Consider the following 11,224-nt stretch of genomic DNA (forward strand, 5'->3'; position numbering starts at 1 on the left):
CTTTCTCTAATATTTTTGGGTTTATGTGTTTGGGCTATTGCTCACGTAGTATCAACTAAGGCTCTTTTTGGTATCAATTATCATTCTCAATTATGAGGTTTTTTCTAGCATCTATTATCAGTCTTATTTTTATTTAAAAATAATAAAAAAAATTTAAAAATTCATAATGAACTTTTTGTCTATTATGGATTATGATGAGAATTTCATTCTCTTCATTTATGCACAAGTTTACTTAAAATTTTATGGTTAAGATGAATGTAAAATAGTCAATACACATTTTTTTTATATATATAAAATCCATACTTTTCCCTTCTTTTATCATTTGCTCACTATTATTTTTAAGAATTTTTTATTTTGACCCCAAACTTATTTTTCATTCTATAATTTATTTTCGACAAAATTCACCAAATCATTTTACCAATAATGAATTCTTGTACTTATTTCTTTTAAATATGCATCATAGAGTGAGAATTAATACCAAAAAGAGCCTAAAGTGTTCAAAAAGCAGATCAAGAAAAAACTACTGACACAAAAATCAGAATGACACGTAAAGAAAATAAACATAAGACCTTGATAAGCAGCTGTATTAGATTATCAAAAAATGGATCAAAGGGTTGCAGCAGTTCACCTTGAAAAGGGTTAGCCTAATTTTTGAAAAAAAAAACCCTTATTTTTGTAAAACCCCGATAAAAGATAAGAATAAAACTTTTTTCTTGATTAGCTCAGTAGGGATCAGCTCATTAAGGGGTTTCAAGTCTTTTTTTTTTTTTTTTTTGGGGGGGGGGGTGGGGTATAAGGGTTTTCAAAGTCATTCAAGGAGATCAATGGCGTAGTCCTCTTGTACTTTAAATAAGATGTTGGAATTCAAGTCACCTTGAAATTGTTGGACTTTGACAGTGGTAATTCTTTTTCATGACCATATATAATGGTAATCAATAAGCTTTGGGCTATCTTTTTAAATGAATAGTTGCATTTAACTGATGTTTACATGGACAAATCCAAGAAAGTTTGCATTGCAAACAACGGGGCACCTATGCGGATGGAGATGCGACCCCTGTCAACCCAGTCTTTCAAAGGTTAAGATTAACATCCAAAACATTTTAAGTTTTGAAAATTACATTTATCAACCCTGCAAATTCTAAATTCACAAAATGAGACCAAATTTCTTTTGAATACAGAAGAAATGTTGAAAAGAGAAAAGAAATGAAGTGGAGGTTTCTCGTCCATTCCTGAAATGCAAACTTTTTTTCTCCCTTTTTCTTTATGAGAGTCGTTGATAAGGGTTTAAATAAAGGGAAGGAAACTCAGATTAAAATGAAAATTTTGGATATTGTGTCATCAGCGTGTTTTACTGTTCCTCACAGATTTGAATGAATAGATTCCAAAACATCAAAACATTTGGACCAAGTTGGAATTGAAAGATTTTATTTTTCAAAACCAAGTAAGAGAGACGTAGTGATAGCATTTCATCAAATTTAGAAAAAATTGCTTGGCACCCCAAAATGGAGGCCTTAAAAAATCTTGACACCCCACTTTATGTTTAAAAAGTACGAAGACCACAAAATTGAATTTTTATTAAATATATTTGTCCAATTTATCAATGAAAACCTTTCAGACACTGTTTATTATATAGATATTTTTAAAAATAAACAGTAACTTATCTGTTTTCAATGATAAATTTCATAAATATATCAAATAAAAATTCAATTTTGGAGTCTCTGTGCTTTTTAAACATAAAGTAGGGTGTCAGTGATTTAAGGCCTCCATTTTGGAGTGTCAGTGCAATTCGCTCTAAAATTTATTTGCCTCATGATGCTCAATGCAATAATTTTATGACTCCTCACTCACTGATCATTTTTTTTACCAGCAAAGAGGAAAAAACTTATGAATTTATTATTATGCAATTAAGTTTCAGAATTCCTTCCAACGGGGTATGAAGATTGGGGGGATTTTTCTCCCTTCAAAGAGGATGGGTTCTACAGCTAAGCGTCGAAAACTTCATAATCTTACAAAATTCTATAAGATAATTATGTAAGATTACACATTCAAAAAGGTAAGGCGGCTGTCCGAATCACTAAAATTACAACCTCATTAGTTCTGCGGCGTTCCTCTAAATCTCTGTGACTCATTCTAGTGTTTTCAATAAGCATCCCATGAAAATCTCTTAGGTGTAATGCAAAGCTTTTGGACGTCGGTGGTGTCAAAGTCACGTCAAACGACTCTTCGACACTTAAAAATTCCAAAGTTATCTTTCAGATTATCATCAAACGCCTCCTTTGATCCGCCCCTTCGGACTTGACGTTGCCTATCAAGTTCCTGCAACTCGACAAAATTATCCCTACAGCGCCGAAATGGGCACGATGTAAAAGCTCTACGTGCAATAGGAATTCGTTTCTTAACCGAACTTTAGAGTCGCGGCAATAAGGCCATCGATAGAGCCCACCACGCGTTTAGGAAGACTTCATAAATTCCTGTAAAAAATTAACAGTTATGTAACCATCAAAATAAAAGACAGATCAAAATAAAAAGACGTTGAAGATTAGAACCTTATAAAATTTCAGTGGAGTCTAGCGCTTTCTTCAACCGACCTCTCCATTATTTAAAATTTGCAAAAAGCTGAAAAAGCAAAAAAAAGAGAAATCAGTAGAATAAAGATACCAATAAAGAGTGTGATAGAGGCAAAATATCGAAACTGAAAAGTACATGAACCAACTAAACGTTTTAGGAACTGAAACAAGAGATATCCAGAAAAATAAAAGCGTTAAAACAATAGTCAGTTCTTGTGGTTAATGAATTGAACTGTAAAAATAAACCGGAAAAATACACTACAACAAAAAGGGCATATAACTGCAGAATTTTCCGTAGTAAAAGGTAAAAAAATCCGTAGCAAGAGCCTATAACTACGGATTACATGCGCTTTAATATCTGTCGCTACAGGCTCCGTCGCAAACGCAGTAGCTACATATAAAATACCGCATGTACAAGATTGTCTATAGCTGCGGTTTTTTAGTCACGGATGTTTCCGTAGCTATATCTATAGATGCACATTGTTAGTTGCGGATGTTTCTGCATCTAACTTCTAGCTATACGTATTATAGCGACAGATGTTTCCGTGGTTATATATCTTCTATCTGCGGAAAATAATTGTGGACTTTTATGCATCTACCTTATAGCTACGAAAAATATAACTACAGAAGTTCTACATCTAACTTCTAACTACACATACTGTAGCGACGAATAATTCCACGACTATGTATCCTCTGGATGCAAAAAGTATAATTGCAAATATTTTCACGGCTAAGAAAAATATAATTGCGGATGTTCCACATCTAATTTCTAGTTACATATATTGTAGCGATGGATAGCATATGCCCTAGTATGCTGACATTTTGAGGCATTTTTAACAAATGTCAACATAGGACGTCAACAACATTTGTTCAATAATGCCATCATAATGAGTATTTTTTTAATTATTTTGTATTTAATCAATCGACTTATTTAATCGAATACAAATAATACATCTATTTCATAAGAAGCATTTTATACAAATGAAGATCTAAAGTAATGATATTGATGCTTACACAATTCTTAAATCACCTCCATTTAGGGTTCCAATAGCTATACAAAATCCCAAAAATCAACATGAACATATTACCACACACCCTATTCCAATCAAATTTCCCTAAGACTGTAAAACTGAGGTTGCACAGCCAATACACCGTCGTTCAACTTTGATAGAGCCAAATTTAGGGGTGGGACTCTTAATTCAGCATAAGTTTGTCCAATTTCCTCCTCTTTGCTTCTGGACTACTAGGAGAATAATTTTCTCGTGACCCAACTATTACTTCTGACTAGTAACTCTAGCATACAAGGTCCACTCCCCCCTTGGCAGTTGTGGCATCGATGGAATTGAAGCAGTTGTTGCACCAACTTTAATTAAACCGTTAATCAATAACACATCTTTGATCAGTTAAAGACATTTTAACAACCTCTCCTGCAAAATAAAACACAAAAGCACCTCCAACCACTTAATCAAATGGCTTCTTAATAAAGAGAACTAAAACTGGCCGCAAGAACTTGCAAAACCAAAACAACTCATATATTCTTTACCTTGTCTATACATGCGTGAAATAAGATAAAGCCTTCTCAATGTCCATGGTTTTGCTTTATGAAATTGCCACTGACGGTGCAATCTCTAATGGCCTGTCATTTGAGAATCAATTTCTGCACTGATTTTTATACCCAATCGCCGGTCAGATATTTCCTCAATTTTATATATATTTTTAATATAGCTTAACGAAGAGGTTAACTAGAGGGATAAGAAAAAACAGAAATATACAAACTAATTGTGCTTAATCTAATTCTTGAAAGCTTCAAGCGAACTGGGAAAGGGGAAAAAAAAAATTCTGGTGATCTTGAAACCTTAGTATCGTTGTGTTATATTCCCAGCTATTGATCTTGAAACCTTTCAATGGTGATCTTGAAACTTTTTCAGAAATTAGAGATGTAGAGATCTGGTGAGAAGAGAATCCGCTCCTTTGAAAAACCCTCTTGTCAAATCCTAGATAGAAACCTAATTAACGCTTAAACTTTCTGCATAAAAAAAAATAATAATAATAAATAAAAAAAGAACCCATCTTTCAATGATAGATTGTAAACCCTAACATCTTCAAATTGGAGACAAATCAGACAAGTTGTAGAATACTGAGAGAGTTGTCTAACCTTTTTTGTTGGTGGAGACTCACTCTATCATGTTATTTTTTCAGCCATTCATCTTGAAGCCTTCCAATGGTGATCTTGAAACCATTCTACAAATAGAGATATAGAGATCGGTGAGAAGAGAGTCGCTCCCCGAAATATCATGGATTGAGTTTTTTCAATCCTTAGGGATCAGACATTTCTACATTACCTTGGATCAATCTCACGGCCTCATTGAAGAAAACCACCAAGATGAAATAATTGCTACGATCTCCATCTTTGTTTTCAGTTACTTTCTTTTTATAAAAGTACTATAAAGGTATTAGAAGAAACCTATTTTGTGGGAAGAATTTCATTTAAAAATTTTCTATATTGAATTTAAGCGGGAAAGTGTATTTTTTGTTTTTTGGTAATTAATGGGAAATATTCTCTTCAATATTTTGGGATGAAAAAGACGTATTCCATACGTTTCAATGTACATTTACTTTTTTATTAAAATAATCATGATATACTTCTATAGTAAGAATAAATATGTTTACTACAATTTTTAACCACAGTTCTATTTATGTGGCTAAAAAGAAATTGTTACTGCAATTACAAATACTGCAATTATTATATAAAATATATTACTACAATTTGAAAATGCAATATTATTTTGGTAGTTAAAAAAGTCGATGTTGTTACACTTTTAATTCCGCAACATTAAGTTCCACATATTGCTATAATTTTTAGTTGTAGTTTTGTTTATGTAGTTACAAAGTTTTTTTTATTATTACAATTTTAAATGTTGTAGTTTAAAATGTCTTAAATTACTACAATACATAACCGTAGTTATATTTGTATAGTTAGGGGGAATATATTACTGCAGTTTTGAATACCGTAGTAAAAAGTAGTATATATTACTATAAATTTTAGTTACACTTTTAAAACTACATTTATAAATGTATTTGTTACTACAGTGCTTACATACTGTAACAATAACTATTTTATATTACTACACATGGAAAACTGTAGTTAGAAGAGACTTGTAACTTTAGTTAAAAAAACCATAGCTAATTATTTGTAGTTATATGCCCTTTTTGTTGAGTAAGAGCAACGAAAAAGGGGGGGCAAGGGGGTTTTTTTAGAAAAAAAAAAGGTGGGGGGGAGAGAGGGGGGGGGGGGAGAAGGGAGGGGGGGGGGGGGAGGGAAGGAGGGTTAGTTCTTGAGAAGAGAAAGAATCAAACTGCCAAAAAATATAAAAAAACACAACGAATAAATGGAAATCGAAGAGAGGTCAATTCTAAGTGTCTCTGATGGGTTTTGAGTGGATTGAGAAAAGTTGTAAGATAAAAGAAAGAAAAAGATTAAATGAATTGAACAGTTGATTACTCCGGACCATTAGAATACTATTTTTATCCTTTAGTCTAAGACCATTTGCTGTTTTGCACTGCCGCTTAAAATCTAATCTTACCTACCACTAAAAAAAACATGGTGAAGAAATCATAAGCTTTTAAGAAAGGATCTGAAGAAGAAATTAAAAGAAGAGAATCCACAATAAAAAAGAGAAACTTCAAAATCGCAATTCTTCAAAATGCGCATAGAGCAAAACTCCACCAGAAAAAAGAAAGAAAAAAAAACAAAAATTGGCTGGATTGGATTTTCAATCCGCATTAAAGGTGAAGGGGAGTATATGAGGTGAAGGGGCTTACAGATAGACGGGGCGATGTAAATGACAGTGAAGTAGAATGTTAGAGCATATAAGATTTCTTTGGGTCCCCTTTGAGGCAAGATACTCCTCTGTTCAATAAATCATGGATCTTAAGTCATGTCTGAACTATAGAACTTTGATCAACGACTGAAATAATGTTCATTGATTGTTTTGATTAGGATATAGCTCCCAAGCATGCAGGATTGCTTCATGGAGTTGCAAATTCAATTGGCACAGTAGCAACAATAATCAGCTCTATTGGAATTGGGCACTTTGTCAAGTGGTTGGGATCTTTCCAGGCATTCTTGAATGTAACGGCAGCTCTTCCGAAATCTATATGCATCAGGAGAGCAAGTCTTCTAGGCTGGAAGAAAATGTTCAATGGTAACTGATTGCTTTGTCAAATTAGAGCATCCGAATGATGGAACATTGCAACATCAAAAGAGACACAAAAGAGGTAATCTAAACTAATTATTTAGTTGCTCAACCAAGACTTGCTACAGAAAAGGAAACAGAAAAAGTCATAAAAGAAAGCAAGAATGGTTCTGCAGACGATTTGTAACATGTTAAGTTTTCTAAGTGTACCCTCCATCCCTACTCCTGAAACAAAAACTCAAAAAAAAAATCCAGATTTTGTTCAGTAACCAAGATCCTCATTTCTTTACAAGATTAATGAGAGGTATAGGTTATACCGTGCATTGACAAACAATACAGAAATTGATGAATTATGTGTTCTTCATAGACCTTCATTACTACTCCTGTTGCAACCCATGTTTTTAACGAAAAATAAAGTTACTTGGGAGGATGGAAAGTCCTGTTTGTACAACAGCAGTAACCTTTTGAGCATCATGAGCAATTCCTCTCCAATGTATGAAGCTCAGAACACTTCGCATCAGGACTCTGACCAACACATATACAAGGGAACATTTTACCCATGGCTCTACTCTGCCATTTGGAAGAATGAAACTCGTTTTGCCACGTTGGAAAACCATGTTTGAAACCTACATGGGAATAGAGGATCTTTGGGATCTATATGTCCAGAAATTTTTAGTCTCATAGGAAACAAAACGCTGTTTTCTTTTCTTTTTTATTGGAAAAGTAAAGTCGAACTTATGATTACTAATATGATCATCATCCATCCTTTAAATTTATTTTACCCAATTGGATTTTTTTTAATAATTATGATTACTAATATGATCTGATTTTGTAACAGTTAGATGTTTAACAAAGGCTTCAGGAAAGATATTAATCCAGAGTGTGTTAGCCAAGTATCTATCAAGTACAGAATCGACTCTCTTTTTCCCCTTCTGTTTGTTACACCAGGTGTGTTTGTTCCCATGGGCTTGTAAAGGTACAAGGTTAGCATCAAAAGTGAAATTTTCAAAATTTTTAGTTCGATGCTGTTTAAGGGCTAAACCTCCAAGTTTATCATGTTCAAAAAGGTATGAGTTCCAGTCACCACATAAAAGCCATGCATTATCAACAAATTGTGCAAGATTGTGAAGTGTTAACCATTGGTATTTCCTAATGTTACTATAGGAACTCAAATAAATGAAAGTCATAGTCCATTGAATGGAGTTGTAAGATACATGAGTATGGATACACCAATCAGAGGACCATAAGACATGAACATTAACTGCAGTAGACCAACATAAGAGAAGACCTTCACTATTGTGAAGGGGGGGGGGATAACAAAATGAGAATCAAACCTAATTTCTTAGAGAAAGAGCTAGGACAAACAGTAGAACTTTTAATTTCAGATAAAAACACAATATGTGGCCTCAGTTTATGGATGTTCACTTTGATTTCTCTTTGTGTAGAGGGTTGGCCGAACCCTCTACAATTCAAGCAATAGGTCATCATGGCTTCCTTGATGGCAATTGACGGTTTGCCATCGACACCTCAGATTCAGCAGTCTTTTGTTCTTAAGGAGAAAATCAGGATGATTAGAACCTTCCCCAATTTCTTTGATGGTGCATTTTCTCTTGTAGGAGGGGAGGGTAGATGTGTGGGGGAAAAGTGAGGACCACCCCTTTGAGTAAGAGTGATTGAGATTTTCAGCTAAAGTGATGTTGCTCTGTTGGCTGGATGGTGTTGTTTGAGAATTTTGATTTTGAACATGTTGGATCATCCATTGGAAATGTTGAAAGAGTGGAGTGATGGGAGAGTGGCTGGTGCTTTGATTTACCAAGTGTTGTGGGTCAATTGGGGTAGCTAGAGATAGCTTTGTAATGGGTTGGGAGCTGGAATCAGTTGGAGGAGTAATTGTGAATTCCATATTTTCAAAATCAGTGGGGGATTCATCAGGCTGTTGGGCTCTATCCTTCAGTGGTTTAATGATGTTGATTGGGATGTGATCATCAACAGTCAGATACCTCGGGATTTCAAGGTTGAGTGAGTGAGCAATCCATAGGAAGGATTTCAGGATACAAAGCTGTCTGTCTTTAGTGTATGGAGCTTGGATGGGAGGGTTAGGGATACCATTTAGATCAGTAGGGTTAAAAGGAATTGATTCGAGGAATAGATCATCATAGATCCTACTGATGTCAACAAGTGAACTTGCTCTTCTAGCAGGTATGGCAGCTGTGGGGAGCCTGAGTTTCAATTTTTCTGCAGCTCGGGTGGAAGAGATTGATTGGGTGAGCTCTTTTGTGTTGTTGTGTGGACAATCAATGCATTTATGGCCAATTCTGATGCAATTTGGGCAAATGTTGGATGGGAGATACTCAAAGCTGAAGTGGATGATCTGTTTTTTGTTTGGGGTAATTTCAAAGATGACAGAAGTGGTGAGATCAAGCATTAAAGGGATGGCTATGCGAGCGGCAGGGAGATTGTTTGAGGCAATGGGGCCTTCTGGATTTTCCAATTCAATAACATGACCAACAGTAGAGAAAAGATCAATAAGGATGTTAGGTTTGTGAAGGCTCCAATGGAGGTTGGTAATTTGGACCCACATGATTCCTAAGGAAAAGGTAGCAAGACTAGCAGGTATAGATTGGTTCCATGGTTGCATAAAGATAATATGGTTTTTGTAGATCTCTAGCTCTGTCGAATTTGATGATGAATTTGTCATGAGCTCCTTCAACAAGATGGAAACCTTCGACTTTAACAGATTTGGATTTCCAGCCACCTTGAATCATCTTTTGAAGTTCAGAGTAGGTGATGTGGATGCCATCAGGGACCCAACCAATGATGGTATATTTGAGATTCTGCTTGATCTCTTCCAGCAATTGTGAGGACAGGGTAACCTTGCTAACAGGGCAAACAGGGATGTCTATCTTAGCTGCAAAATCCGCAGCTAATCTCTCCGCAGAAGGATCATTGGGGAGGAAATGAAGATAATCAGTGTGGATAAGAGGGACAGAAGATGAAGAAGAAGATGGGTTGGACATGATATCCTTATCAACGAAGGATCTGACCACAGTTTTACTAACACGGAGAGTGTTGAAAATCAGATGTAGATATTCTAAGTGACAAGGATGACCGAACCATCTTCTCCAATAAATAGATGAGGTGAGATGAAGTGGGAGAATGAATGGAGACAAAGAGGGTGTCCAAGGAGAGATTAGTAGATAAACATCGAATTGGGCGGCTACATAAGGTAGCTGAACGCTGAGGCAGAGTTAGGGTTGCCGTCACAGAAGATGCAGGGTCGAAGGAGGGTGGGAGGGAAGAGGGGGTAAGAATAGGTTCATGATGGCGCATACTCAGGTATCTTATCGAGCTCCACAGAAATGAAGTTGCAGAAAATAGTGATGATACAACCAAGAAAGCATGCATGCAAAGGGATCCAATAAAACAAAAAATCAAAACAAAAATGTGCAAATAAAGTAAATGTAAAGTGTGATTGGGGAAAAGGGGATCTCGCTCTGACCTTGATTTATATTGGCTAACATAGATGAGATAGGTGATAACACCAAGATGTGCCAGAGGGTGATGGCTAAGCAGACGATGCAAGATTCGGCGGAATAAATGTGAAGGCAGGTCCTCCTCAAAATCCAAGCATTACTCCCTTCAAATCGATAAATACATCGGGTAACGAAATTACTATCTTCGTTCTCGGGAACCCTCGCGAGGGAAAAATGCATCAGCTATAAAGCAGTTCAACACCAAAACTGGGGAATATGTGCACAATAAAGGAGCAGATCCGCTCCATAACGGGAAGTGAAGACGAGATGTAGAGAAGTAGAGGTAGAGAGTGTAAGATATTAGGGTTAAGTTTTCGGGGGAAGTCGAAAGAAACCCTAGAGGGAAATGCAGAGCTTCTCTCTCCTCTTCTCTACCCTATCACTCTTATCGCATTCCTTATCGACACCGGCACCGCTCTGTAAGAATAAACCGGAAAAAAAGTTCAGCTACAGGAACTGAAACGAAGGAATCAGGTTAGTTTTTGAGAAGACAAAGAATCGAACTGCCAAAAAATATAAAACAAAAATCACAACGAATAAATGGAAATCAAAGAGAGGTCAATTCTAAGTGTCTCTGATGGGTTTCTGACTGCATTTGAGAAAAGTCGTAGGATTAAAGAAAGAGAAAGATTAGAATGAATTGAACAGTTGATGACTCTAGATTATTAGAATTTAGAATACTATTTTTTATCCTTTAGTCTGAGACCATTTGCTGTTTTGCACTGCCGCTTAAAATCTAATCTTACCTATGACTTCATCTCTGTTTATCAGATTTTGGGAAGAACCCAAATTCCCTTAACAGGTAACCGAATTGTTGGTAGGTATCATTTCGACCCTCGAATTCCATACCTTCCAACTTACTATCATCAATAACACCTGCTGGTTTGCAAACTACATTAGGAAATCAAAAGTGAGTAATCGAAAATTT

The sequence above is a fragment of the Hakea prostrata genome, chromosome 10 (genome assembly GCF_041222555.1).
Source record: "Hakea prostrata isolate BN-2017 chromosome 10, UWA_Hpros_2, whole genome shotgun sequence".
Lineage (NCBI taxonomy): Eukaryota > Viridiplantae > Streptophyta > Magnoliopsida > Proteales > Proteaceae > Hakea > Hakea prostrata.